This window comes from Mesoplodon mirus (genome assembly GCF_964341445.2).
Source record: "Mesoplodon mirus genome assembly, chromosome: 7".
Taxonomy (NCBI): domain Eukaryota; kingdom Metazoa; phylum Chordata; class Mammalia; order Artiodactyla; family Ziphiidae; genus Mesoplodon; species Mesoplodon mirus.
Genome location: NC_138983.1, coordinates 103,615,825 through 103,643,808, shown reverse-complemented (window position 1 = coordinate 103,643,808; position 27,984 = coordinate 103,615,825). Strand labels below are relative to the sequence as shown.

At 46.0% G+C, this 27,984-nt stretch overlaps 1 long non-coding RNA gene across 1 annotated transcript; it reads right to left on the bottom strand.

The window, feature by feature from the left end:
• Window positions 1–5,747: 5,747 nt before the first annotated feature.
• Window positions 5,748–27,810, bottom strand: LOC309808268. Its single transcript, XR_014294720.1, has 3 exons — window positions 26,579–27,810; window positions 9,525–9,648; window positions 5,748–5,859 (listed from the first exon to the last, which is right to left on the bottom strand). It is a non-coding gene; the product is annotated as an uncharacterized lncRNA (long non-coding RNA).
• Between the last annotated feature and the right edge of the window lie 174 nt (window positions 27,811–27,984).

Below are 27,984 nucleotides of genomic sequence, written 5' to 3'. Positions count from 1 at the left end.
CGCCAGGGTCACTGAAGTCAGACGAACCTGGAGTCAGACAAAACCGACTGTGCCATTGGGCTAGTTACTTTACTAGTAACTAGTAGCCTTGACTTTCTCATCTGTAAAATGGAGAGGATGATTTCTAGATCACAGCGCTGTTGTGAAGATGAAGAGATGAAATGTTCAAGGGAACGCCTAGTACGTGAGAAATTGTAACTACCATTTTCACCCTGATTACTGTCCACGAATGTCATTGCATCAGTCACTTGTTCAGAAGCCTTAGTAGCTCCCCACTGCCTGTGTGGTACAGAGCTCAAGCACCTGAACTAAGGCAAAACACCAAGCCAGGGATTCAAGAAGCCCCTACGAACTCAACGAGGTAAATAAAACTGAATCCACACCTAGATAAACCATAATAAAACTGCGGGAAATCAAGGGAAAAGACAATCTTAAAAGCAACCGGAGAAAAAGACAGATTATGCAAAGGTACAACAGTTAGGCTTACAGATGACTTCTAAATAGAAATAATAGGAGCCACAAGACAATAGTGACATATCTAATGCTGTATCTAATGTGCTGAAAGAAAAGAATTGCCATTGTAGAATTCAATACGCAGTCAAATGTGTTTTAAGAGTGAAGGTTAAATATACATCTCCAGACAGACACACAGGCACATTTGAGAATTTGTCATCAGCAGAGCCACAATGAGGGAAAACATTAAAGGGTATTCTTCAGACACAAGAAAAATGAACCCAGGTGGGTGATCAGAGATGCAGAAAAGACAAGCAACAGTAAGGGTAATGTGTGGATATGATACTGACTATAGAAAAACACTAATAATGTCTTGTGGGGTTTTAAGTATCAAGAGGAGTTTAGAAAATTACAGCAATGGCTTATAAATCTGGAGGGGGTAAGTGAAGTTAAGGTGTTTGAAACTCATTGCACTGTCAAGGAGAAGGGCATAATTATCAACTACTATTGCCTCTTGGTAAGTTAAGAATGCAGGGCTTCCCTGGTGGTGCAGTGGTTGAGAGTCCGCCTGCCGATGTAGGGGACATGGGTTCGTGTTCCGGTCCGGATGGATCCCACATGCCACGGAGCGGCTGGGCCCGTGAGCCATGGCCGCTGAGCCTGTGCATCCGGAGCCTGTGCTCCACTACGGGAGAGGCCACAACAGTGAGAGGCCCGCGTACCGCAAAAAAAAAAAAAAAAAAAAAAAAAAGAATGCATATTGTAGTCTTCAGGATGACTACTAAGAGAATAGTAGAAGAGTGAAAAACTTAATTAATGTGTGATTTTGGTGAGTCAAGGATGAATGCTATTGTCTTACTATTACTAAGAGAATAGTAAAAAAGTGAAATATTTCCAAGCTAATAGAGGGGGAAAGTGGAATAAGAGAAAACCATCCACTCAGAAGGAGGCAAGAAAGGAGAGAAAAAGGAACATACCACAGATGGTACATCTGGTATTGAGCAAGAAGGTAGATTTAAACCCCAGTACACGAGTAATTACATAATATAAATGGACTAAAAGTCAAAGATTGTCAAACTGGATTTTGTAAAAATGATACGCTATCTGAAGGCATATGTCTAAACCTTAAGACAAAAATTGACAGAGAACATATGAAAAAGATATGGTATGAAAACTCTAACCAACAGAAAGCCAGTGGTGAAGCTAAATGACAAAGGAGATGTTAAGGGAGAAACACTACTAGAGATGAAAAGGGATATTTCATGATGATCTAAAGTTTTGCTCTACAGGAAGTATTAGGATTCTAAATTTATATGCACCTAGTAACACAGCCTCAAAATATATAAAGCAAAAATCGTTCATATTAAAAGAAGAAACACACAAATGACAAACATGTTGAGATTTTTAAAAACATTCTCAATGATGGAACAAAAAGACAAAAAAAAATCAATATGAGAATTTAAGTTGGATCAACATCATTGGCAAACTTGATTTAATGGATCAATTCTTTCTTAGATAATTTCACAATTAAGATCTGAAGGCAGTCTAGGGTTGTGGTTACACACAGGAGCTTTGGAGTCAGGCAGACCTGGATTCAAGTTCTGCCACAACTACTTTATGCAAGTGAACTTGGATAACTTCCTTCACCTCTGTGAGCCCCAGTTTTCCCGACTGTAAAGTGGGGTTAATACCAGTATAGACCGCATGGGGTCATTGTGAGGATGAACAGAGATGATGCAGGTGGAGTGCTGGCCCCAGAGTGGTTCCCAGGCCGACCTGTCCCTGCCATACCTTGCTCTTTTCCCACAGCGTCATAGAGATCAGGCTCTGCTCGGTACTGCTCATTTTCAGCTCCACCCTGAGCTTCCTCATTTCTTTTTCCATGTCATGGATTTGCTGAAAGAGTTCCAACAACAGGGAAGTCAACTTCACAACTCATTTCATCCGGTTCATTAAGGCAGAAACCTAGTCTGGGATTCGCTTAACTCCTTCCCTTGGGGGACAATTCCACGTATTTGAGGCAAAGTAGACTTTCTTTCAACGGATGCAATGAAAGGGCTGGGTGAGGGAAAATTTGAGTTTCTTTTGAAGATCAGCATGGATCCTGGATTAAACAGTACAAGATACCTATCCACTCATTAGAGTCTCTTTCCTTGGGGCACATTTTTGAGTTCAATCTAAATAAGGGCTGTTTGGAAGACACAATGGGCACAGTTTGGAAGAAAAGAACAATGACATTTTTCTTTTTTCTCATTTGAGGCAGAGAAGTGTGCTCCTGACAGAGAGAAGAACACATGTCTCCTGCTCCCGTCCCAGGCACCGTCCTTCCCAACGGATGGAAAACGTATGCCTGGTGATGTGCACGAGGGTTCGGGCCGGTACAGGGGGTGAACATTTACATTGAGTGGTCATCTTTTCATTGTATTCATTTTTATGTTCACCTTCCATACAAGGCCAGTGATACATTTGCTTTTTATTTTGGTTTTATGAATTGTTGTAAAATTGAATGTATTTAAGTAAAAATACTTCAAGAAGAGTTGTGTTAATAACAGTGCTCAGGGCCGTGATAAAACTTGTGACAGTGGATCATGAAAGTCTGGGCATCACAAGTCCAGGGGTAGGGACCACGGTGAATTTCTAGCAGCATACGGTGGCCACCTCCCATCCCTTTCCCCAGGGGAAACCTGATGAGGGGCCTTGAGCCAACTGCCCAGAAAATCTGGGGAGAGTGTGTTTTCCATGGTCTTTTCACCCATCTCTTTGAGGCCAGCAAATCAAAGAATTAGGAGACTACATTAACAGACAAACACCCAGAAAGCCCCAGAGCTTGTGCTAGCTAATGGGCCAAGGAACCCCTCCAAAACCCTGAAGGCCCCAATCTAGGCTTTCAGTGGACACCTAGGGGTCAGGAGGTTCAACGCACGGTTTTGCAGAGTTTTAACTCTTTCTCTTGGGCTTCCCACTTCTCCTTCTGGGCATCTTCCTTCTGTAACTCTTCTTTCAGCACTGAGCACTGTGGAGAAAAAGGACAAGGCCACGGGGGCTTGGCTGGGGGTCCCAAGTACCTGTGTTCATGCCCAGGAGTGTTTCCTGTTGTATAACCCAATCACACCTCTGAATTCTGAGAGGCGAGACCATTTGTGTGATGGGAGCAGGGGATCCTGCAGTCCTTCCCAGTTCACCCCTCTCCTGAGTTCTGAGGAATAGAGCATCTAAGTTCCTCTTCAAAAGCCAGCAAACTTCACTGCAGGGGAAATCCAGCTTTGTAGAGTCTGGGGACTTAGGGTGCAGGAATTGGGATGTTTTCACGCTGTGACCAGTGAGGGCGGAGGGGGCTGAGCCAGTGAGCTCAGGTCCATCTTAGGGCTTTTGTGCAGGTTGCATCTCAAAGAAACAACTGCCCCGACGGGTGTGGAGGGGTAAACGGAGCTGTCTTGCCCGAGGGCGGCTTGGCAACAGGCATTAAGGACATAAGGATGGATGTGCCTTCTTTTGACCCAGCAATTCCCACTTTAGGAATGTACCTTAAGGACAATGACTGGAGAAACAAGTAAATCTGTAGTTTCAAGGATGCTTTTCACAGAATTGTCAGTAACAGTGGAAGAAAAAAAAAAAAGAGGAAACAACCCAAGTGTTGTTTATAACAGCAGACCACTTTATAACACTGGATACATCCAGGAGAAAGTATGTAGCTTTTAAGACGAATGATAAGAGCGTTGATTTATTAGCACGGGAAAATAGTAAGCATTTAAAAATTTTAAAAATGTGCATAGTATAAATTAACTATAAAATGATTGATTGATTGATTTCTAGGCAATATATAGAAATAAGACTGGAAGAACATACATGAAAATATTAACACTGATTTCTCAAGGTAGCATTTCCTCTCCTCTCTTTTTATTTTTTCTTCTCAATGTCATCTACTTATTTTTCTAAAATTAACACACATGATGTATGTCATTAAAAAAAAGGCATCTCAAATGTTCACAAGAGCAGTACCCTTGGTGGTGACGAGCCCTTGTGCTATTGGGCAGCACAGTCTAGAGGAGAAGGGACCTCATTCCAAGGTCAACGAGGAAGGGGAAACGGGGACATAAATCATCCAAATGCACTTCAGGAGGTAGAAGAGCCAAGCAGGTGCTGTCTTTGCAGATTCCTTGTACTTAGCACCAGCTCTGCATCCCCTTCCCGTCCCCAACACACACACACACACACACACACACACACACACACACACACACACACCACATTAAACAGCTATAGCACATGCCTGGGAAGACACTCTGCTTGGGAGAAACGAATGCAGAGGGCTTGGCCAGGCAGCTGACCTCGGGCAGAGGCAGAAGAGCACAACGAAAACCAGCCTCCCACTTCTCAGAAAACGATTTTGTCATCCCCATTTCACAGATGGGGAAATGGAGGCCAAATAAGTTACAATAAAAGAAAGCTCTGGGGTGGGACCCTGGTCTGTCTGATCCCAAAGCTCGTGCAGTGCCTTTCACCAGCTCCAAACTGGGTATGGTACTACGTACCAGGTATTACTTACTGTGCCTTTTCCTTGGAACCTCAAGATCTGTTCTCACCCCACCCCCATGCAGACCTAGCTATCGGGTAGCCTCTGGGAATCTCTGAGTTGCCACCTGAGATGAAAGCTTTGAGGTTTTACCTTGACTCACAGAAACAGGCACATCATGCAAATACTGAGAAATCTTATCCTATAGGGGCAGGATTCTAAAGTTAGCATTGAAGGCAAGATTTGCAAATAGTCAAAGTTACATGTAAAAAGCTCTTTGCTTGCCTACCACGTTCATCTTCCATAGAGACATTCCACACACTAAAGTCTAAGGAAGAAATGAGCGTCTGCGTGTTTGCATCTGGATCTTCAGACGTTCTGCTGTGAAGACAGTTATGAGAACCAGCGGTGCTGGGACCACGATGCAGCCGTGTGGTCATCCTTGCTCACAGGGAGATCGTATTCTGTTTAATGTTAAACTTTGCAATGGCAGTATATGCTCATAGGTGTGTTTGTTGCTGGGATTAAACAAACTCATTTATAATAGGGGTTAGAAAATGTTTGCTGGATTTGAAAATCTATTACGCTTATTCTGAGCCACATACACACTGTCCTTTGAAAGGCTTCAGAGAAGTTGGCCACCTGCCCAGCAGCTACCCTCCCTGTGTCCTTGGGCACTGGCCTCATCTCACCACCATGTGTCATGTGACTCCACTGTGTCTGCTTTTCGCAGCTACAATTTGCTGATGACCCGACACTCACTCTGGAGCTGAGGGCTTCGAGCTGGTGATCCTTTTCTTTGTTCTCACTTTTCAGTTGATTCACCTCCTGTTGTAGTTGTTGAACTTGACCATCCTTTACTAACACGTCTCTTTGCAAAGATGACACCATCTCTGTAAAAGAACCAAACCAAACCAAAACAAAAGACTCATGGAGGTCGAAGAGGCAGGAAGGATTATTGGCAACACCATGGCTGTCAGCCAACGTTCGGACAAGACCTTCCAAGCCTGGGCCACCACCGGTGCCCGCCTAGAAATGGGGAGGCTTTTTGCAAGGGTCCCAGAGCAGGAATGGGAATGAGAGCAAAGTTCACAGAACAGGGTTTGAGGCTTCAGTGAGAATGAGGGGCGGTCAGCATCAGCGAGAGGAGAAGCCTTTGGGGGCCTCTTGTGGGCACAGGCCAGGCAAAGCCGGGAGGAGAGGCCACACCATGGGCCTGGGGAACAAAGGCCCAGCACAGGGAAGGTCCAGGAATTCTTCTCCAGAGGCCAGGAGACGGGCGTGTGGCAGAGGGCACTGCTGGACACTATTGATGGGGTGGGTGGTTGGTTTCTCAGTCCTCTGAGTTTGGACCCCTCTCTACCACTTATTAGCTTGGTGGTCTTGGACAAGCTATTTCACCTCCCACTGTCTGTCCCACACAGAGTTATTGTAAGGGTCAAATGAGACGGTATGCCCCAAGAACACAAAGTGGCTAAATTATGTTTGTTACATGGCGCCTATTATTTTTCTCAGCAGCCAGCTTCCAAAATGGCCCCAATGATCCCTACCACCTAGAATTCATGCCCTGTGTAGCCCCTCCCACCCTGAATAGGGCTGCCATGGGTAACCAATATGATACTGTGGAAATGACGGACTGTTTCCTCTCAGGCTGGGTCATAAAAGACACTGTGGCCTCCTCTTTGCTCTCTCTCCAATCACTCACTCTGGGGGAAGCCAACTGCTGTGTCGTGACGACACTCAAGCAGCCCTAGAGAGAAGCTTGTGTGCTGAGGGACTAAGGCCTCCAGCCAATAGCCACATGAGCAGCCATTCTGAAGGGGGATCCTCCGGCTCCCCCCGAGGCTTTAGATGACATGACTGATGCCCCAGCCGACATCTTGCCTGCAACTCATGAGAACTAAGTCACCACCCCCCCCAAATTCCTGAACTACAGAAACTGGAGGAGATAATAAATATTGGTTGGGGTTTTATCCATTACATTTTGGGGTAACTTGTTATGCAGCAATAGATAACTACTCCATTACTGTAGTATCATTTTTTTAACATCTTTATTGGAGTATAATTGCTTTACAATGGTGTTTTAGTTTCTGCTTTATAACCAAGTGAATCAGTTATGCATATACATATCTCCCCATATCTCTTCCCTCTTGCATTGTAGTATCATTTTGAATAAAAGTGGGAAGAAGGGTGCATAAATGCAGTGGTATTGGGTTATCTCCTACGGTTCTTTTCTTGAAAGAACATCAGGCCCAGTTTTAGTGGTAGGTATCAATCAAGAATGTCTATGAAATAAAGCACAAAATGCTCCAGAATTTCATTTTAAAAATGAGCTTTGCCTCCAGGACACAGTTCAGTTACTTGGAAATCCCTCTGGGGCTTGCCACACTTTGAGTGGGTCCAGCCCATCTCAAGCGTTATCCCAACCCAGGCCTGTACGACTCCCTGATCGGAGAAGGTGGGATCTGAGACAGGCTTGATGCTTGGATGAGGTTTCACTGGCCGACATACGGGAGGAAGGTGAGGACCAGCGAGTTCATCCTTACATTCCTGGTGCCCAGAACAGCACCTAGCCTGGGGGAGGTGCTCAGAAAATATCTGAGGACACCCCAAGTGAGGGAGGAGCATAAGCAGAGACCTGGGGGCAGCAGGGGGTGGGTGTGGGTGTGATTAAGTTGCAGAGTGAGGCAGAAGAAAAGCACAGATTCATACAGAGATGGGGATTCACGTGCGACTCAATGCTATGCCTGGCTTCTACAGCTGTGGGCATGTTTCCTGCTACGCACTGGCTGCTTTCAGAGTGATGTGCCCCTCCGAGGCTCACTGCCTCCTCCCTGTCACCTGCTTCTCTCTCTCCCCTTGTCTGTGAGTGGCCCCATCCTCTTCAGGTCTCTAGACATGTCAGTTTCTGCTTAAAAACCTCCACTGGATTCCCAACACCCTTGGAATAAAAACCCAGACCCCCCCGACCCTGCCCAGCCCCACAATCCCCTGTTCACTCCACGCAGGCTCGCTTGCCCTTGGCTTGTCCTTGCCCACCTGAAACACGTCCTCTCTAAAAGAAGGACATAGCCTTGGAGGATACAACATAAAGTGGTTAGAATCAGCTAGGTCCAAGGGGGCGTAAGATTCGGCTTCCAGGGGAACTTGAGCCTCATTACAGGCTCATTGTAATACATGAGCGAAATGACACACGCACCAGCACCAGGACAGTTCGGAGGCTGACCATAAAGGTCAAAAAGAGGGTGGTGGGGCTTCCCTGGTGGCGCGGTTGCTGAGAGTCCGCCTGCCGATGCAGGGGACACGGGTTTGTGCCCCGGTCCGGGAAGATCCCACATGCCGTGGAGCGGCTGGGCCAGTGAGCCATGGCCGCTGAGCCTGCACGTCCGGAGCCTGTGCTCCGCAACGGGAGAGGCCACAACTGTGAGAGGCTCGCGTACAGGAAAAAAAAAAAAAAAAGTGGGTGGTGGCCCAATTCCTGGAAATCCCCGCCCCTTCCCCAAAATATTAGAGTTGTCCCAATCCTCCCACTCATTAGCCTATAAAATTACCCAGCCCATAAAAACTAACCGCCCCATATTTGGGGGCCTCTAGCCTTCTGAGATGGCCCACACTCTGTCTGTGGAGTGTGTTTCTCTCTAAAGAAATCCACTTCTTACTTTGTCTCTCACTGAATTCTTTCTGCATGAGACATAAAGAACCTGAGCTTTATTAAGTCCCGAGACCAGATGCGTGATCTCGATTAAAAGATAGTGGGTTCTGAGTGGGTTCGAGTCCCAGTCCACGGGTTCAAGTCCCACCTGAGTTCCATGGTTGCACACCCACTAAGCTGGCCTCCCTTGGCCTCCCCCCTTGAAGCGCTGGCCACCACGACACACAGTTTATTTTCTCCACAGCACCACTGCTCTCTGAAGTGGGCTTGTTTATTCATCCCTTTACTTTTATTGTCTGTCAACCCCTCCCAAATCTGTGAGTACAGGAATCTGACTGTCTTGCTTGGCTCTCCCTCCCCGGAGCCTGGAACGGGGCCTGACACCTAGTAGGAGCTCAAGAAACATGTGGAAGCAATGAAGGAATCCAGGGAATCAAAGCTCAGCCACAGCTGTGCGTTGGCTGCCCCTCTCCCAACCCAAGCCCTTTATCAGGGAACCACCTCGGATCAAATTAGAAAATGGTTTCCCTTGGGCCCAAGTGCACTCGGCTGAAATGGGTGAGACCATGGGTGGCTTAAAGGAGTGACCCCAGTTTGTCCACGCTCTAGTTTGCACTCAGGCTGCTTTGTGGAACCACCCAAGCCACAAGGCGACCTGTGTTCTCCCTGGTGGGGCCAGTGCTCAGGAGACCTTGTAGCCAAGAGATACCATTCTCTCAAATATTTACCAGGCCCTGCCCTCGGAACTGGGTGGCAAGAAACCTCCACTGAGGGAGAACTCTAATGCACCGACACGGGTGATCCCTGAGGCTGCACCCAGGTCACGGGCACAGGTGTGCTGGTTGACTGGTGATGTCTGCAGGGGGAGGGCAGAAGCTCTGGGGCCTGAATGCAGAAGGGCCTCACCTGACGTGATGGCGGCCTCCCTCCTTAAGTTCTCGGCCTCGTGCTTCAGGGAGGTGATTTCTAAGTTTCTCTCAGACAGGGTCTGGCACAGCACCTGGTTGTAGCCTTGCTGTAGGGCACTGATCTGTGGAAGGAGGCAACACACAGTCAGAGGGGGCCAGTCAGGCCTGCAGGACACGCCGGTACTTCTCCAACATTGGGCAGAGTCGGGTTGATCTTGGATCGGGGTGTTGGGGAAACCAAGGTTTTCCGTTGTCACTAGTGGAAGGGGCAGGAGGGGGCCTGTTCCTTCAGTGACCACCATGTCATCGGTCCTCGAGACACGAACCTTATCTTTGTGGCCACCCAGGGGCTCGGGTGCTGCTGTCTTCCTATGACCTGTGGGTTTTCAGCCATAAATAGACCAGCTGTTGGTTCCAGATCATCCAGCACTGACTGGATGCACAGCAAAGTTCAAGAGCCGGGAGCAGGTTATGAAATGAATTCCCTCTAATGAGAATAGAGGGTAGTTTATACCTCACAGAACACTCCAGAGTTTACAGAGCCCGTTCACACATGCTACACTGATACTCGTCACAGCGTTGCTGAAGGCTGACGTTCCCATTAATGTGCCCATTTTGCAAGGGAGCCAGGTTGAGACTCAGAGAGGCGAGGCCCCCTGCTCGGGATCACGCGGCTGGTCAGACGTGGAGTCTGATTCAAACCCAGTCTTTAGTTGCCTGGTTCCTCCTTCCCAGGTGGCTCTAGGAATGAGCGTGAGAAGTTGGAGGCTGTAAAGCATGGCATGGACTCGGGAGCCGGACTGTGGCCTTCAAGTCCTGCCTCTGCCAGTTAACGGGCTTTGTGAACACAAGGAGGACACCATATTCTGTTTCCTTTTGTTCAGTCTGTACGCGGGGTGATGGTAGTCCCAACCTGATAGGATTGTTAGCAATATTTTAATAAGTTAACATGTGTACAGGTGCTCAGATCATGCCTGGCACACGGCACAGGGGGATGAGCTATGACGGTCCTCTCCTCTGACTACCCACGGGGTGTTTTTTAGTTTTGTTTTGGGGTTTTTGTGTGGTTTTTTGCGGTACGCGGGCCTCTCACAGTTGTGGCCTCTCCCATTGCGGAGCACAGGCTTCGGACGGGCATGCTCAGTGGCCATGGCTCACGGGCAGAGCCGCTCCGCGGCATGTGGGATCTTCCCGGACCGGGGCCCGAACCCGTGTCCCCTGCATCGGCAGGCGGACTCTCAACCACTGCGCCACCAGGGAAGCCCCTATCCATTCATCTCTTGATGACACTTAGGTTGCTTCCATATCTTGGTAATTGCAAATAATGATGCTCTGAACATTGGGGTACATGTATCTTTTCAAATACATGTTTTTGAAAACACGTGTTTTTGTTTTTTTCGGATTTATACCCAGGAGTTGAGTTTCGAGGTCATATGGTAGTTCTATTTTTAGTTTTCTGAGAACCCTCCATACTGTTTTCCACAGTGGCTGTGCCAGTTTACATTCCTACCAACACTGTACCAGGGTTCCATTTTCTCTAAACATTGTAAATTTTCTTCCTAGGGGTAATTGAGATGGTAGTTCAATAATAACATAAGATCAGGTGAAGTCTAAAGAAATTTTAGAAAACCTGGATAAAGTAAGAAAACATCTGTTCTCTGGCATCTGAATGTTAGAGAGACACCAAGACATGTGGGCCAAGTTCTGGAGAGAAGGGAAACACAGACGCAAGCTTGACATTTGGTGCAGCTTTTCTCCTTGGGGCATTTGCAGATTCAAATCTTACAGCCTAGGAGCTGAAAAGCCAAGGAGTTCAAAAGACTCTAACCACAGAAGCTGCTGGCATCCCTTGACTTGTAGGTGCAGCACTCTAGTCCTGCCTCTGTGGTCACTGCCTCCGCCTCTTCTTTGTATATAATTTCCTCCTGTCTCTCACTTATAAGTACACTTACAGATGGCACTTAGGGCGAGGATAGTCTCAACTCAAAATCCTTATATCCGCAAAACTTTACCTTGTAAGGTAACATTCTCAGGTCCCAGGGATTAGAGCCTGAGATCTTTGGGGCCACCAGTCAGCCCACTGTAAGCCCTAAACGTCTTCTCTCCTGAGGAAGGTCTAGGCTGGGCAGAAACCCCGACAGACATCTACCAGAGGCCAGATTGAGAGCCCTTTTAGAAGGTCAATTCTCAGCTCATTTGGAACCTTGCTATTGCCTTTTTTTCTTCTTTTCTTTTCGGTACGTGGGTCTCTCACTGTTGCGGCCTCTACTGCTGCGGAGCACAGGCTCTGGACGCACAGGCTCAGCAGCCATGGCTCACGGGCCCAGCCGCTCGGTGGCATGTGGGATCCTCCCGGACCGGAGCACGAACCCGTGTCCCCTGCACTGGCAGGCAGACTCTCAACCACCGCCACCAAGGAAGCCCTGCCCTTTCTTTTTTCCTCCTGTTTGTCCTCAACAGGGGGAAGCATTAAGAGTAAATGAGGGGCTTCCCTGGTGGTGCAGTGGTTAAGAATCCGCCTGCCAATGCAGGGGACACAGGCTCGAGCCCTGGTCCAGGAAGATCCCACATGCCGCGGAGCAACTAAGCCCGTGCCCCACAACTACTGAGCCTGCGTTCTTGAGCCTGCGAGCCACAACTACATTAGATATCCTTGACTTATTACACTCTATGCCCATTACTATTTTCACCACCTCCCTCGTAATGCTTGAACCTTGGCTATGACCCATTGTCACCTCTGGACAAATAGTTTCTGCTCTATTTTCTGTCTTCCGTCCTTCTGGGCCACTTCTATCTACCATCATTACCCAAAGAACTGACTTTACAGATTCTATATGCCAGTGTGTAAGACTTGCAGTGTTTTAAGAAGTATCCCAACTTCATGATGGTGATTAGGGGTCATTACTAAAGCACTCGGGATCATACATATTCTTTTAAGGTAGTTTTACAGGACAACGCACATTGGTATTTTTCTCCTATTAACAGAGTAGGAAATTGTGGGTTGATGTGCAGTTATTTCGATTAAGAAAGCAAGATATGAACACTGCTTCTTTGCTGGGGTACTTGGCACTGCTCTTTCTCGTGCTGGGACATAGTTTGCGCCTTTACAGCCTTGCATCTAGGCGTACTGATCAGACTAATGTTTGGCTTTATTGGATACGTTGACCAGTCTGATTGATATTCTGGTACATACAGGGTACTTGGTCATGGTTGCTCACCTCTGAACCTCAGCTTCATCACCTGCAAAGTGCAACTAATAGCATATCCGCTTTGTGGGGTTTTTAGGGATTTGGCAAGCGTCATAGTGCCTGGGACATGCTAGAGACTCAGGTGATGCAGTAATTACTCAAATGTGCATTTTCAGTGGATCCTTCCCACCTGGACAGGGTGACTTAACATAACAGCCTTGGGAGAGTAAGAGCAGGACAAACAGCAAGGGCAGCGTGGGCCAAGGGAAGGAGGTGAGAACTGACATGCAGGGAGCCCTCTTGCTGGTATCACCAGAGGGCCCATAGTGAGCCAGGATGTGGGGAGAGACTGGCTGCTCAGTAAGACCAGGCCAAGAAAGGCCGTGTGAGGGGGCTTAGCTTTTACCTTGTGGTAGAGGCCATCCAAAGGAGAAAGTGGAAGATGGGTAGGTATAGACTTCTCCCTTAGGGATTGTCCTCAGGGTCTGTTTATCTCCTGGCAGGGTGCGTTCAACGAGTTGGCCGCTCCAGCACATTCTAGAGAGGACTGGCCAGGTCTGACCTTCTGGAGATACAGCCCTGACCTCCTGGCCACCTCACTGAGGAGAGGGCTCATGGGGGAATCAGCTTCACTCTGCATCTGTCCACCAGTCCTGCACCCTGGACTCCAGGACCACTCACTTGCAAGAGGCACATCCAGCTGCCAGAGGAAGTGACATTTCCTGACTCATCTGGCTAAGAATGAGCAGAGTATCGCTGACCACTCCAGGGGAGTAGATGCCACAGAAGATCAGGATGCGGACAAGCCATAGAAGATCAGAAGGAACAAAGGTCAGTCCACGTGGGAGTTCACATGGGTGCCTCACAGTCCCCAACAGGCCCTCGAGTTTCCCTTCCAGCCCAACACACACTCCACCTGCCCACAGTCACCTGTGCCACCATCACAGAGCCCCACAGAGCTCCAAACATCCTCAAACACACAAACTCCCTACTTATAAGCAAATGCCTGACTGTGTGCCCAGAACCCTCCTGCTCCAATATACATGCACTACAAACTCCAATAAAACCACAGCCAGTCTTGAATACAAAAACACACCCCCAACGGCCCCTGGTAATCAAACACCTAAATCCTCATACCCCACAAAAATCCACCCAACCCCATATAACCCCTCAATGCAAACACACAAACCCTTCAACAAGAGCCAAATATATTCAAACCAAACTCACATACTTCTTAATAGAAGACACAACCCCCCAAATCCAAATAGAACACATACAGTCCGCACACAGCTGTCAACATCCACGTATGTACAATGCCTCAGAAGCTGAGACAAACACAAAATACCATTAGAGAGACACAATGTTTCCAACCTTCTCCTATATACTCCCCCCAGAACACATCATGACCTCACACCCCCAATACAAACATACACCCATCTCCCTCTTGAGATACTATAAACAGCCTCTGTCACATCCCCTGATTATACACACACAGCTAGCAGCCCCAATTTACACTGACAACCCCAATCTCTGCAAATTCCTCCACATCAAAAGTACACTCCCTGGACTCTTACCCTACAGGATGAGCATGTGTATAACCCCTGCACTCTGAATACACACAGATCCAACACACAAAGCATTAAAATGCACACCCCTACCTCTTCTCAAATGCCTGCACACGTAGCCTCAAAACACCCAGAAGCCGCCCACCACCCAGCCACACCATGCTACACCAACCGTACACTCACAAAGGCACTCACGCCCCTCATCTCTCCCCAGATCACACATACACAGTCTCTACACAGCTTTACTATTACCCCAAACCATCCTATGCCCTAAACATACATCCAAGAGTTCCCCACACAGCCCTAACCGATGACAGAGGCAGCTGTACCAGGGGCATCACGGTACCCTGAACGGGCAAATGCCGCTGAGGTAAGTGCCTCCTATGTTGCTGCATTTCTTGCTGCTGTTGCAAATCATCCCTTGACCCCACCCAGGCTGACTGGGACACCCTAAACAGGAAGTGGCAGCATAGGAGTCAGGAAGAGGAAACTCCATTCCAGGTGCTCCCTGTCACCATCCATTGCACCAAAACATCAGATGACCAGCATGAACAAGAAACAGAGACATGTAACTATACCATGGTTGAAAGGCAAATTTTTCTAGAAAACATTTGTCCAAGGGAAGGGCGAGAAGGGTGCTCTCCCTAATTCTAAAGCCACGCGGTTACGATTCAAAGAAACGGCAGATACAGTCCAACAGGCGTGGGGCTGCATCCATGTTGTATCTGGATATGAAAAAGATAATTTTTCGGAAGCCCCAAATCTCGCTTCCCAGTAAAGGCACATGGGCCCCGCTGCCCCATTGGCCAGGAACCCAGCAGAGGACCCTTAAGGGATATAGGGACTTCTGGGACCCTTACTGATCTCCACCAAGGGGTGGTGCCATCACACAGCTCCATCCTTCATGAGATGACTAACAGACCTCCCTGTATTGGCAGCTCTGGAGATCGGGGGTCCCTAATGATGTCAACTTGAGACCGCCCAAGCACAAGTTAGAAATTTTTGCTCAGGCGCTGCAGACTCTTCAGGAGACTGGAGTGATGGGTAGCTGTCACCTCTCCAAATCCTCTACCCTGACCTCTGCCAACGCCTCTGCCTTAGGGACCTGGCAGATCCCTGGAGCGTGGCCCTCCTCTGGGACACTTGCCCATATACTTCTCTAATTTTCCTTGGGACACACATAAACAAATTTTCTTATGGCTCTCATTGACCACGGGAGCTCAAATTACAGTGCCTCCTGGGAACCCCTCCAATTATAAGCAAGGGCCACACTTTAGATTACAAGGCATAGTAGTCAGGGGAGTAGAAAGCATTCAACTTCCATTGAATGTCACTATTGAAACAATCTTTATTAAAAATCTTTTAGTGGTGGTAGCCCCTTTGGCCCTACCCTTTCCCATTACAGCTATGGATGCCTTGATGTACTGCAATGCCATTTGGAACAAACCCAAATTCCTGGCCTTCCTGGTGGAAGCTGAAACTGGGAGCCCATAAGACTGCCACCTAAGACAGTAAATATCTCCCAATAACATGTATGACAGGGGGCTGTGGGATTGCAGCCCATAATTCAGATTTTAGGAAAAGAAGAAGTCATTAAACACACCATTTCTCCTTTTCAATTTCCCCATTTGGCTGCTATTAAAGCCTGCTATTAATGAGTGGTGACTTATAATCAACTACTGAAATATAAGTGCTGATCCCCACTATTAAGGCTCCCATTTCCAACACTGTCCAGTTCATTAAGGATATCCAAAGGGCTCCAGGGAATTACTTTGCTGTGACAATCTAGCTATTATGTTCTATTCAGTACCAGTTATTAAGGAGTCCCAGCTGCAGTCTACTTTTACTTCAGAAGGCACCCAGTATGTTTTAACCTGTCTGCCTACTGGCTAGCTTAACAGCCCAGCTATTGCCCACAGTCTTTGCTGAGAAGACCTGGGGTCCCCTTGCACCGTCTGGCACTATACTGAGGTTCTAATCCAGAGCCCCTCAGGAGACTTGTGCACAAGGCCCTAATATGGTTGGTGACCCATCTATAACATACAGGTATGCTATTTATTGCCCCACATAAAATTCAAGGGCTGTCTACAACTATTAAATTTCTGAGGGCCTCCCTGGTGGCGCAGTGGTTGAGAGTCCGCCTGCCGATGCAGGGGATACGGGTTCGTGCCCCGGTCTGGGAGGATCCCATATGCCGCGGAGCGGCTGGGCCCGTGAGCCATGGCCGCTGAGCCTGTGCGTCCGGAGCCTGTGCTCCGCAGGGGGAGAGGCCACAACAGTGAGAGGCCCGCGTACAGCAAAAAAAAAAAAAAAAAAAAAAAAAAAAAAAAAAATTTCTGGGCATTAACTGATCCTCTAAAAGCCAGGAAATTCCTTTTGCAGCTAAACCTCAGCTGTTAACTATTCAGCCCCCCAACACACTATAGCAAGCCCAACACATCTTACTTAGGTCTCTCCACACTTTGGAGGCAACGAATACCACACTTGTCCATCATTCTTAGACCCATTTATGCAGCCACGTACAAACCCTCCATAGTTTACTGGCCAAGAGCTAAACAATAAGCTTTATAGCAGGCACAAAGCTCAATTAGTCAAGCCCTCTCACTGGTTCCCCCTGGCTGCTCCTTCTGGGCTGAGAATGGACTATGTGTCCCGGACCCTTTGGACTAACACAGCTCCTCCTAGCTGCCTGTGGGCTTCTGCACCAGACGGCTGCTCTCTACACCACTACACCCCCTCAGAACCGATTTGGGAACTGGTTCCTTGGTTTTGGTCTTGGTTTTGTGTGCACTGATGCCAGAATTTGTTTGCGTCTTTTGCGTTTGGGTGTACAAAATGGGAAATACTCCATCAACCCTGAAGGAGAGCCCTTTGGGTGGGGCCTATAGTAGATAAATGGGTGTAACATAGCCCTGAGCCTATGACTAAGAAAGACATGTATACTATTGTAATAAGGTGTGGACCCAAAATATAGGATCACAAGGGCGGTAGCCCCTAAATGGCTCACTCAATTTTTATAGGATCTCGCAGTTAGAAGTGTTTTGCAAAACAGCAAGCTGCACCCGCAGTTGTTCCACCTGCCCACCCTCCCCCCATGCCGCCATCATATTCACCACCTCCTGTTTCCCCTACCCACGGGGATCAAACAGAAGTTTCTGTGTTAACCCCCAGGGGACAGGAGCCTGATTTAGTATCACCATCTAAGACTCCACAAGCCACCCAATTTGGACTGGGAGCCACATCCACAGCAGGGCAAGTTCCCTTGTGCGGACATCCTATAAGAGGCCAGGGGACTCCCTTGGCCTTGAGGCGTCCGATTCTAATTTCCCCACAGGAGCCCCAGGGAACTTTGACAGTGGGGAACGAGTTGATTGACTCTCCAATAGATACCACTCCCCAAACCCTCCGTTCATCTTAAGAGGCTTGTAAATATTAAACAAAGGGGAAACAAAGTCATCCTAGGAAAAACTTGCCTGTATCTTTGAGATGCAAATGTCCTTTCTGGTCTTCTCAGGAACTCTCATCTCTGCCATCTTTCTAAAATGCACCTTTTTGAAAGAGGGTAAAGTAATTTAGAAACTGACTTATCAAGGATAAATAAAAAACCTAAGTGTCTTTTCTGTAAAAATTCAGCCATCTAGACAAGTGAGTTGGATTTGTTCCATCTGCCAGAAACCTAATTTGAATCCAACCTCTTTTTGTAAACTGATGGGCTTCACATGGCTGTACCTGACTCAGTGCTGAAATTCTGAAATGACAACCATGACGTCTCTGTATGTTTGTGTCCTTGTATGTGTCTTTGTCTTTGGATAACATTGCTGAGGTTGTTTTGTGGATGAGCTCTATTTAATTGGCTTAAAGAAAAGTAAGCACTTACACACCAAACTATTCTAAATACAAGAGAAACTGAGCTAAATGAGCTTCAGGTTCATGTGAACTGGGAAATATTCAGTATTAATTAAGACCTGGTATTAACGTTCGTTTGTTGATCTAATTAATATAGACATGCTGTTAGAGTCATCAACATTAAGTATAATACTTTTATTGTGCCTAGGTTTAATATAAGCTAAATAAAATCTTGTTATATCTGTTGCAAATTTGTCAGCAAGGAAATAACTTGATGTGAAGAAACTTTTAAGGAAAGAAAATGCAAATGAGGTAAGAGCTTTAGGTGAACTTTTTAAAATACTTATCTTTTAGGAAGGTCTATCTAAAATTAATCTCTCCACATATTTGACCACTTGAAAGTCAGAATTGTGCTAAAGTAAGTGACAGAAGGTTTATGGAAAGTGGACCCTGAAAAAAAGAGTTCTGTACGTGGTCAGGACTAAGTTTAAAATAAGTTTAATTGGGTAAATAAATACATTTTAAAAGTAAGCTGGTGCACAACTTGAATTTCGCTTTTCTCTCTGTTAAGAAGACAAGGTTTCTTAAGATTTTGGACTGCCTTTGATACCAGATTTTAAGTTTTTCTACCTTTTAAGAGATCTGTTCTGTACTTGCTTTTGAAATCTTTTATTGTTACTTTGGCTAAGTGAATAACTATTGTTTCACAGTGACATGGCATCCTATCTGTTTTAAACCCTTTTCTTATTTTTTTGACAAAACTTCCCAACTCAAATTATAATGAAGTTCCTTTGACCTCTAGCTAACTTTGGGGTGCTTCAAAGGGCCCCTGAAACACCCCAAAGAGAGATATTAACTAATTATGTTGAATGACACGGAAAGTGTTGTCAAATAAGCAATAAATCTTCTTAGGTTCTATTGTATGCCAAATGACACAGGTATTCTACAGATTATATGGAGTTCCTAAAATTTGGTATGTCCTGGTAAAACGTTACCAGTCAGAATTCTCTTTATTAGCTGAAAGTGTTGCATGTCACCGCAGTAACCACGTTACTTTCTCAATTGCACTGTAATCAGATTTACACGTGCCTTCTTAAGTCTTTCACCATTGTACACAGTCATGGTTTCACTCTGATGCCTTTGCAAAAATGCTTCCTCTTCAAGAAGGTTTATAGAAAGGACCTTTGGATAAATACAAGTTTCTGATTTTCAAACCATAAAGGTGAACTGGGTAAGAACTTGAAGAATTCTAATGGGAAACCTGATGGCTTCATAAAGCTGTTAACAAAAACGATTAGTTGCACATGCCTGGGTAAAAGGGTTATAATTTTGGTTATAATTTTGGTTATAATTATGGTTATAATTTTTATGGTTTCTATCTGAAAAATGACTGTTTTCAATCTGTGTTTTCCAGGTGTAAGCAAAACGCTCCCCTTAAACTCATTATGATTTACAGTCATTTGTTAAATTATACCCTTGTAAGCAGAATTGAAACATTTATCTTTTTCTCTCTACCTGGGTGATCCTGCCAGTAGCATATGCTTGTCTCAAAGATTAAGCCATGCACGTCTAAGTCCGCACCGCTGGTACACTGAAACAGCGGATGGCTCACTAAATCAGTTAGGGTACCTCTGGTCGCTCGCTATTGCAATTGGATTACAAGTAGTTACACTGATCATTGTTCTTTGTTTCCAGATTGTTTGCTCTTTGTGTCTCCCTGCTGTACTGTGTCTTTGTTAACGTTACTAGCTGCATTACTTATATCCTGTCTACTCTATAAGATTGGTGTCTCTTACAGTACCCAGTATGGAACCAGGCCTCCAACAATACTTCAATGGCTAAACATCTTGAGGAAATAGACCACATTTATAACATGAAATCATTGTAATAGTGTGATTCTAGGTACAGGAGGAAGCAACAAGGGAAAATGTCTCCTGGATCATAATTAGATAGAGGATCCAGAAGATCTTTAATTAGCAATAGGGCCTAATCCAAAAACTAGCACCTGGAGTGGCATATCAAGAATTCTCCCCTGACCTGGGATGAGCCTCCCAGCGCCGTGGGACAAAATTTGATCCTGAAACGTCTCCCAAATATTGGTCAAAATCCTGAGCAAGAGGAGAGGATCTGAGAAATGGAATATTTCCTGACACATCAGTCATTAGCGACTGCAGCCCCCCAACGTGAGCCGGTGAGCCCTGACGAAACTCAGGATGTGAGGATATAGGATACAGGCCCCGGACAGCTGAGGTACATATCAAATGAATGAGTTCAGTGAGCCCAGACTCTTGCATCTTCCTGTACATGGAAAAGCGCTGAATTCCTTAACTTGAGATGCTGCCTCCCAGGCTTGAAGCCCTCAAAATTCCCATCAAAGAGATCGTAACTCTCAACTTTTAGGCTGAGAATATTTTTTTAAGGCTACAGGTGTAAAGGACACACTTTCCAGAGAGGAACAAAAAAAACAAAAACCCAACGTTTGGAACACTGGCACCAATGGTGGACACTCCCGGAAAGATCCATCTGATGAAGCAATTAGAAGGGCCGTCACCCCCTTTTATCCACAAGACTGTGGAATGGACATTGACAGTAGGGAATTGTAACAGGGAAGAGCCATATCGGACTCCACATGGGATCTGTTCCTTTTACTGTAACCTTTGCCTTCTGCTGCTTTTGTTCACTAAAAGGATACTGTCTGTACCTGTACATAATGGCCTGCCTCGGGGAACCCTGTCCCTCTGTCTGAATGTTAAACCAAAGTGCCTTTGTTCAGGGAAACATATGGACTCCTTCCACCTGTGGATGGCTACAATTAAGAAGAAATTAACACATCTCCTCCCCGAGGCTGGCCATTCCAGGGGCTATTCGCAAAACTTCTGGCCTTCTTACTTTACCTCCTCATCTCCTCCCCATCTCTGTATTATAAAAGAAACTGGCACCCAAACCCCGATAAGATGGTTATTTTGAGACTTTACTCTGCCATCTTCTCGGTCTGCTGGCTTTCTGAATAAAGTCATATTCCTTGCCTCAACACCTCATCTCCGATTTATGGCCTGTCGTGCGGCAAGCAGAGCAACCTTGGACTTGGTAACATCTTTACTCAGGACACGGTGTCACAAAATGGGACACTGTTTTCTGTTTGTTTGTTTTGTTTTTGTTTTGGGCCGCGCCATGTGGCTCGTGGGATCTTAGTTCCTCGACCAGAGATCCAACCCGCGCTCCCTGCAGTGGTAGCTCGGAGTCCTAACCAATGGACTACCAGGGAATTCCCATGGGACACTGTTACCTGGCAGTCACGGCCCTCACCTTTGTGAGACAGAGGTAGTAGTGTAGCAGGATTGAGAACGTTGTGACGTTTAAAGATGAGGTGGTGAAAGCAGGATTTCACAGGAAGTTAATCTAGTGATACTTGCAGAGAAATGTTGTCAATTCAGCGTTAAGAAGACTGTGGACAAGGTGTGGAGTTTGCAAATAAACTTCATTTTCTAGAGTCAAATCTGCCAAGGCTTCCACTAAATTTGCAGTTGCGGCTATAACCTTAAGACACCTGAGACGGGCAAAAGCAACTGAATCAAGTTGTATGCTATAACAGGCAATGGGCCTGTGTTTACTACCATGCTCACACAGTTCTGCGCGGCCTGATTATGCCTTTCATGCACAAATAAAGTAAAAGGTTTTGAATAACCTAAGGTTAATCTATTAAGTAGAGATCTCTTTTCGAACTTAAAAGGGCTAATATACTTTGCCTCCAGTGGAGATCTCACCTTAAAGTATCCGGATCGGGCTTCCCAGGTGGCGCTGTGGTTGACAGTTCACCTGCCGATGCAGGGGACACGGGTTCGTGCCCCGGTCCGGGAAGATCCCACATGCCGCGGAGCGGCTGGGCCCGTGAGCCATGGCCGCTGAGCCTGCGTGTCCGGAGCCTGTGCTCCGCAACGGGAGAGGCCACAACAGTGAGAGGCCCGCGTACTGCGCAAAAAATAAAAAAAAAAAAGTTTCCGGATCAACCTGAACCTGATCATTTGGGCAACCCTAAGGCAGGCAGCTCCTGCACTGCTTGTTTTAGCCTTATAAAAACCTGCTTGTGTTTATCTTCCCAAGCAAAGGCTTCAGGAACCAAATCTTTAATAAGTTCACAGAGTGGAAGAGGTAACAGAAAAATTTGGAACCTAGAGCTTGCAATAACCAGCTAAACCTAGAAATCCACAATGCTAGCACTTAGTTGTGAGTCTAGGAAGTTCCTGTATCAGCCTAATTCTCTCTGGAGATAGCAGAATTCCTTCAGTGCTTAGATTACGTCCTAGGTAATGAACAGCGTCTACGGATAATTGTAATTTTTCCTTTGTGTTCTTTCTCAGCTAACTGTTGCAGCAAACAAATGGAATCTTTTATGAATGCCTTATGGAACCTTTACAGTAGCTGAGTACAGCAGGAGGTTATCTCCATATGGTAAAAAGGCTGATTTCTCAGGGAACTAGAGGGTACTTAAATCTTGGTGAAGTACTTGGGAGGAAAAAAGAAGGAGTCCCAGTGAACCCTCGAGGCATAAAAGTGCAGGTATATTGTTGATTGTTCCAAGTAAAGGCATGTAGATATTGGCTGTTGGGTCTCCGGGATGCTGAAGAAAGGTGAACAAAGGTCTCCAACTGTAAACCATTTCAAGTCAGTTCAAGCTTGTGACACAAGGGTGGCTAGGTTTGGAACAACAGGAAAACAGGGAAAAACTATTTTTATTAACAGCTCCCAAGTCCTGGACAAATGGCCATCCTGCCAGGTTTCCAACCAGGCAAGATTGGCATGCTGCAGGGACGAGTACAGGAATGATTACCTCCTGGGCAATTAGGTCTTCTACAATAGCTATGGGACCTTGTATGACCGCAGGCTTTAATAGCTGTTGAGGAAACCTAGGGAGAGGCTTAGCTACATCTATCTGAATCTTTATAGGTTTGCATTTTTTTATTCTTCTCGTGTTAACACTGTCAGAAGTAGCCCCCAAATTTGCAGGCATCTCCATCCAATTAGGGAACTTTTGTTGAACTTCCGCTTTTAGGTCCAGGACAGATTGTAAGGAACATAACTGATCAGGTTCACGTTGATCAGGAAATTTTAAGGTGAGATCTCCACTGGAGGCAAAATGTACTGGCCCTTTGAAGTTAGAAAAGAGATCTCTACTGAGTAGATTAACTGGGGCTATACTGCATAGCAGAAAGGAATCTTGGTTGAGATAAAAAATTCTCTCTGAACTGTATTAGGTACTCCCACTATGGAAACATCCTCTTTACTCAGAGGGACCTGTTGTTCTTTGAGGGTGGGATTTAGAGTAGAAAGCACAGCTCTGGTTAGGGCTAGGGGTAGGGTGTTGAACGGTTAGGTAATTATGTTTACAGTTAGGGTTAGAGTTTAATGTAGATTTCAAAGTAAAATATGAGAGTGGGGTTTAAAGTAGAAAGCATAGCTCCAGTATCAACTAAAATTTGGCCGTTTTTCATTATATTTTCCTCTGGGCTGTTTAAGGTCATTGCTGGTAATAGTTTACCAGAGAACCTCTGGAGTTCTGCCAACTAGGCGAGAGGGTCACGGGGGGCCCTCCCTTTGAGACAGATATGAGAGCAATTGTGAAGAGTTTGCATAGGACTTTTGAGGACACCTCTTTTTCCAGTGTCCTCACTGATTACAAATGAAACATCAACTTTGGGTCATCAAATTGATCATGGACCCCTAGGAGGTTGTAATGGGGGAGGCCCAGGTGTCATTTTGTGTCCCTTGCCTTAGAGCTGTTGTAACTGTAAGGCTATGAGCTTGGTGGATTTCTGTTTGTGATCTTGCTCCAAGGTCCTTTCAAAATGCTCAGCTATAGTCATGAGTTCAGTCAGGCCTATAGCCTCCCACCCTCTTTTCTGCCCTTTTATCAATCCACTAATCTCAGAAGATAATCCACTTACAAAGAGGGCAGTTAAAGCAGGCTGAGTGGCCTTTTTATTCCTTGGAACACCAACTGCTGTAAAAAGAGAGCTTCCAAACTGGCTCTAAAGTCTTCCACAGATTCACCCCTCTTTTGTTTGTACAAGTGAATAATACATCAATCATTATTAGGCCAATTAATAATAGACCAAGTGTGAGCAGGGAAGATTTTAGGAATAGCTTATAAAAGGTTAGTTGTTATTCTGCAAGCCTTTTTAGGTTGAGGATCTTGAATATCATCCTAGGGATTATGTCATTTTGCTTCCCACATCCATTCTGGGGCTTCCCCCAGTCCTACCAACATGTGTACAAGTGGATAAAGATCTAGCAGTTTGGGGACATACGCCCTGACAGTGACTCTGAAGTCTTTAAAAAATGTTGGGGGTTCCTCCAAGGTTTAGAGAATTCTTTGACTACAGCTCTCAGTTCAGTCTTTGACCAAGGGGTAAAGGACACCTGAGGGGGCTCACCTGCAATCTCAGGTAGTTTTACTTTAAATGGCAATTGTTAAATATTCTTTTTGGAATAGAAAAGTATTTCAGACAGAAAATGAGTAAAACAAGAGTACTCAGGTGAAAAAGGAAAGGGGGGGACAGTAGGAGTTAAATCTGCAGTCACATCCGTCCTATGGTCTTTTGTTTCAGGTACCTTTTGTCTCTTTAATTTTTCATTAGCTTTTTGTTCTAAGTCTCTCAACGAAGCTATTTTGGAATCTTGAAACCGTCTGTAAACTTTTACATACCAAGTAAAGCAGGCATCTCATTCTCCCTGTGCAATCTGTGAACCCTTGCTCTCTAGTGTTTTCCTTAAATGTACAATCTTGTCTAACTGGAACATGCCCCACAATGACCACTGTAATTCTAGATCAATATTAGTATAATTTTTCCATCTTTCTAAATATCTACAACCTCCAGGACCATAGTTCTTAAATATAAAATAAGCAGGTGTGCCAGAAGCTGGCATTCTCAACTCTTTGGCGATAAAGGATCTCATTTCCTTAGCTAGCCTTTGTCAACCCAAAAGAACACACAAAAAACCTGCGCCTTAATGTATCTGCAGTAACAAAGAGATGTTACTATGTCCTGGACAAAAGAAGGCCTGGTATGCACCACCACCGATTCCCAGGGATCCTTGGACTGAGGAAAAAGATCCAAACGGCAAATCCCAAGGAAGGGGGACTGCAAACTGATTCCAAACAAAATGGAGAACTATAGCCACCACCAACAGCTCCAAGCATGGAAACTGGGGGCTGATTCCAAACAGATGGGCAAGTGCAGACTACACTGTCAGCAGTGCCCAGTGTGGAATCCAGGGAACAAAATTAGGGGCTACGGTTTACCACTCAAAAATATACTGGCAATAACCAAGAGATGTTACTGTGTCCTGGGAATTTCCATCTGAAAGGCTAGGGGTTTGGCCTCAAGGAGAATCCTCTACCAGCCAAACTGACCTGCCCTGTAAAGGAAAGCCAGTTAGATTGGGAGCACAAACGCAAAGAGAATGGAGCTCAAACCAAGAGGAGCTTACCAACAACCTTCAGGAATGGCAAGAAAGACAGTGAACTCAAAGGAGTTGTGGGCACCACACCTGTTTCTCCTTGTCCCAAAATGTTAATCAGAAATTTGCTTCAGATCCCATCACTGCCACCAATATATTTACCTTTTTCTTTTTAAAAAGATAAGCATTTAATCATAAAATCATCTTGTTAGCAGTAGCAATCATAAGAGTGGATTTTAGAAAAGTGCACATACATATTTTTATACAGAACATTTCTGGAGGGATACATATTAAACTGTTAGTGGCCACCTCTGCATGCCCCCAATGTATTAAAAAACAAAATTTAACTGAGTAAATTGGAAGATTTACTTTGAATTTTGAATAAATTGGCCTTATTAAACGATTCATGAATCAGGCAGTATCTCATCTGATAGAAAGGGAGATACTCCAACGGGTTACACAACATGGAAGGCTTTCTCTTTTTTTGGCCATGCCACATGGCATGTGGAAATCTTAGTTCCCCGACCAGGGATCAAACCCGTGCACTGGAAGCGCGGAGTCTTGGCTGATGGACCACAAGGGAAGTCCCAGAAGACTTGTATAGTAAGGAGGGTGGGACAAGGAAAGAAAGTCATCATCAAGGGAAAAAATGGAAGTTCACTGGAGGAAAGTAAAACTTCAGGTGACAACGGCGTCTCATTGGCTAAACTGCGGAATTTTCTATTAGCTATTTCTATTTTCTATTTCTTGTTGCTGGCCAGGAAGGAAGTCTTCCCTCCTCCAGCTGGGGTAGTAAAGTGGTTGCACTTCCTCTTTGGGGTCAGTAAATGACCTCTTCCTGTTGGGGTAATTGATGATGAGTGGCACGGCATGAGAGCTCCCTCTACGGGCCTTCCAGACTCCAATTCTAGTGCAGGTTTCCTTTTGTTAACATTCACAGCATGTTTTATTGGCAGGAGGAGTCACAATGAGGGAGAAAAGGCCACAAGACTCACCATAAAGAAGGCTCAGAAATGCTTGGGTGGGTCCAAGGGAGGCACAAGGTGGCTGTGGGGTCAGCTGGTGGCTACAACGATCACATGGTTCCCTCTGATGGGTTTGCAGCTCGATGTGGAAGAGTGAATAAAAGGGTCAGTTCATCCTATCAGAGAAACATGAAACTGAGATAAGCTTCCCACTGCTAGAAGCATCTTGAGCCTTCAGAAAAGAACAGAGAACATGTCTAAAGGGTTTGGGAACATCAGAGCCGTATCTCCTCAGAGTGGGACTCCCCAGGCTCTCCAGGTCTCAGTCCCCAACTCTCCCTCAGTGACAAAGCCTCCCTACCTCTGTCCTTGTCAGCTCAGTGATCCCTAGAGGTCCTGCCTATCCGTGAGGACTTAGGTTTCCATGAGACAGGTTGGTTGAGACCTAGTGATACAGTTGACCAGCCTGATATGCAACAGTTCCCACCACCCTGGGGCAGTTGGGCTCAGGGACACATGGCTCTGGACCCCATGTGGAGGGTGTCCTTGCACGTCCGCTGTGCCACAGAAGAGCCAGGAATGCCTGTAGCTGTCCAACTGATTCTCAGGGGGTTTTCCTGGGAGAACCCTTGGTCACCTGACCTCCTATCCAGGAAGCCCCATGACTTTCTGATTGCTGCCTGTCATGCCAACAACACACCTGTGAAGGTTCTGCTCTGCATGGCCATCTGTCCGCCAGGCGCCCCCTTCTAGGGACCCAGACGCTAGGACCACACAAATGCTGAAGGAGTGTCCACCTGCCTAAGGTACAGACACCCCTGTATCCATCTGCATGATTTCTACTGGGAATCAACAACATTTATGGGGATTCTCTGGCCCTAAAGAACAGACCAACCTGATAGGAGCAATGCAATGATTCACAATTACCAGGGTCAATGCACATATACAAGGGCCCATAGCCCCAGAAGCCCCACTCACAATTCACATGAGTGTCCCATACATACCCACCGATGCCCAAATATTCTTGCTTCATTCATACACAATCCAAACACGCACATCAGTGGTACGCTGCTAAGTGCTTGATAAAAAGCTCTCCGAGAAAGGCGGGAAAGACTTCACTTATGGTATCTACATGGTATAAATATTCCCAGCATGACCAATTTCAAGCTACCCACCTGACATCACTAAACACACAGATGGGAAGAGATATGCACCATTGACTCTCCCAAGACAGTATGAACCAGTTCCAGCACATCCCATAACTTTTCCTGTGAATATGTGCACAGAATCCACTTACACCCCAAGGAGAACTCTCAACTCCCACCACAGATATATAACCAAAAGGATACCACATATACATTTGTGTTTGTATATATATATATATATATATATATATATATATATATATATATCCTGAACACACACCCTCACCCTGA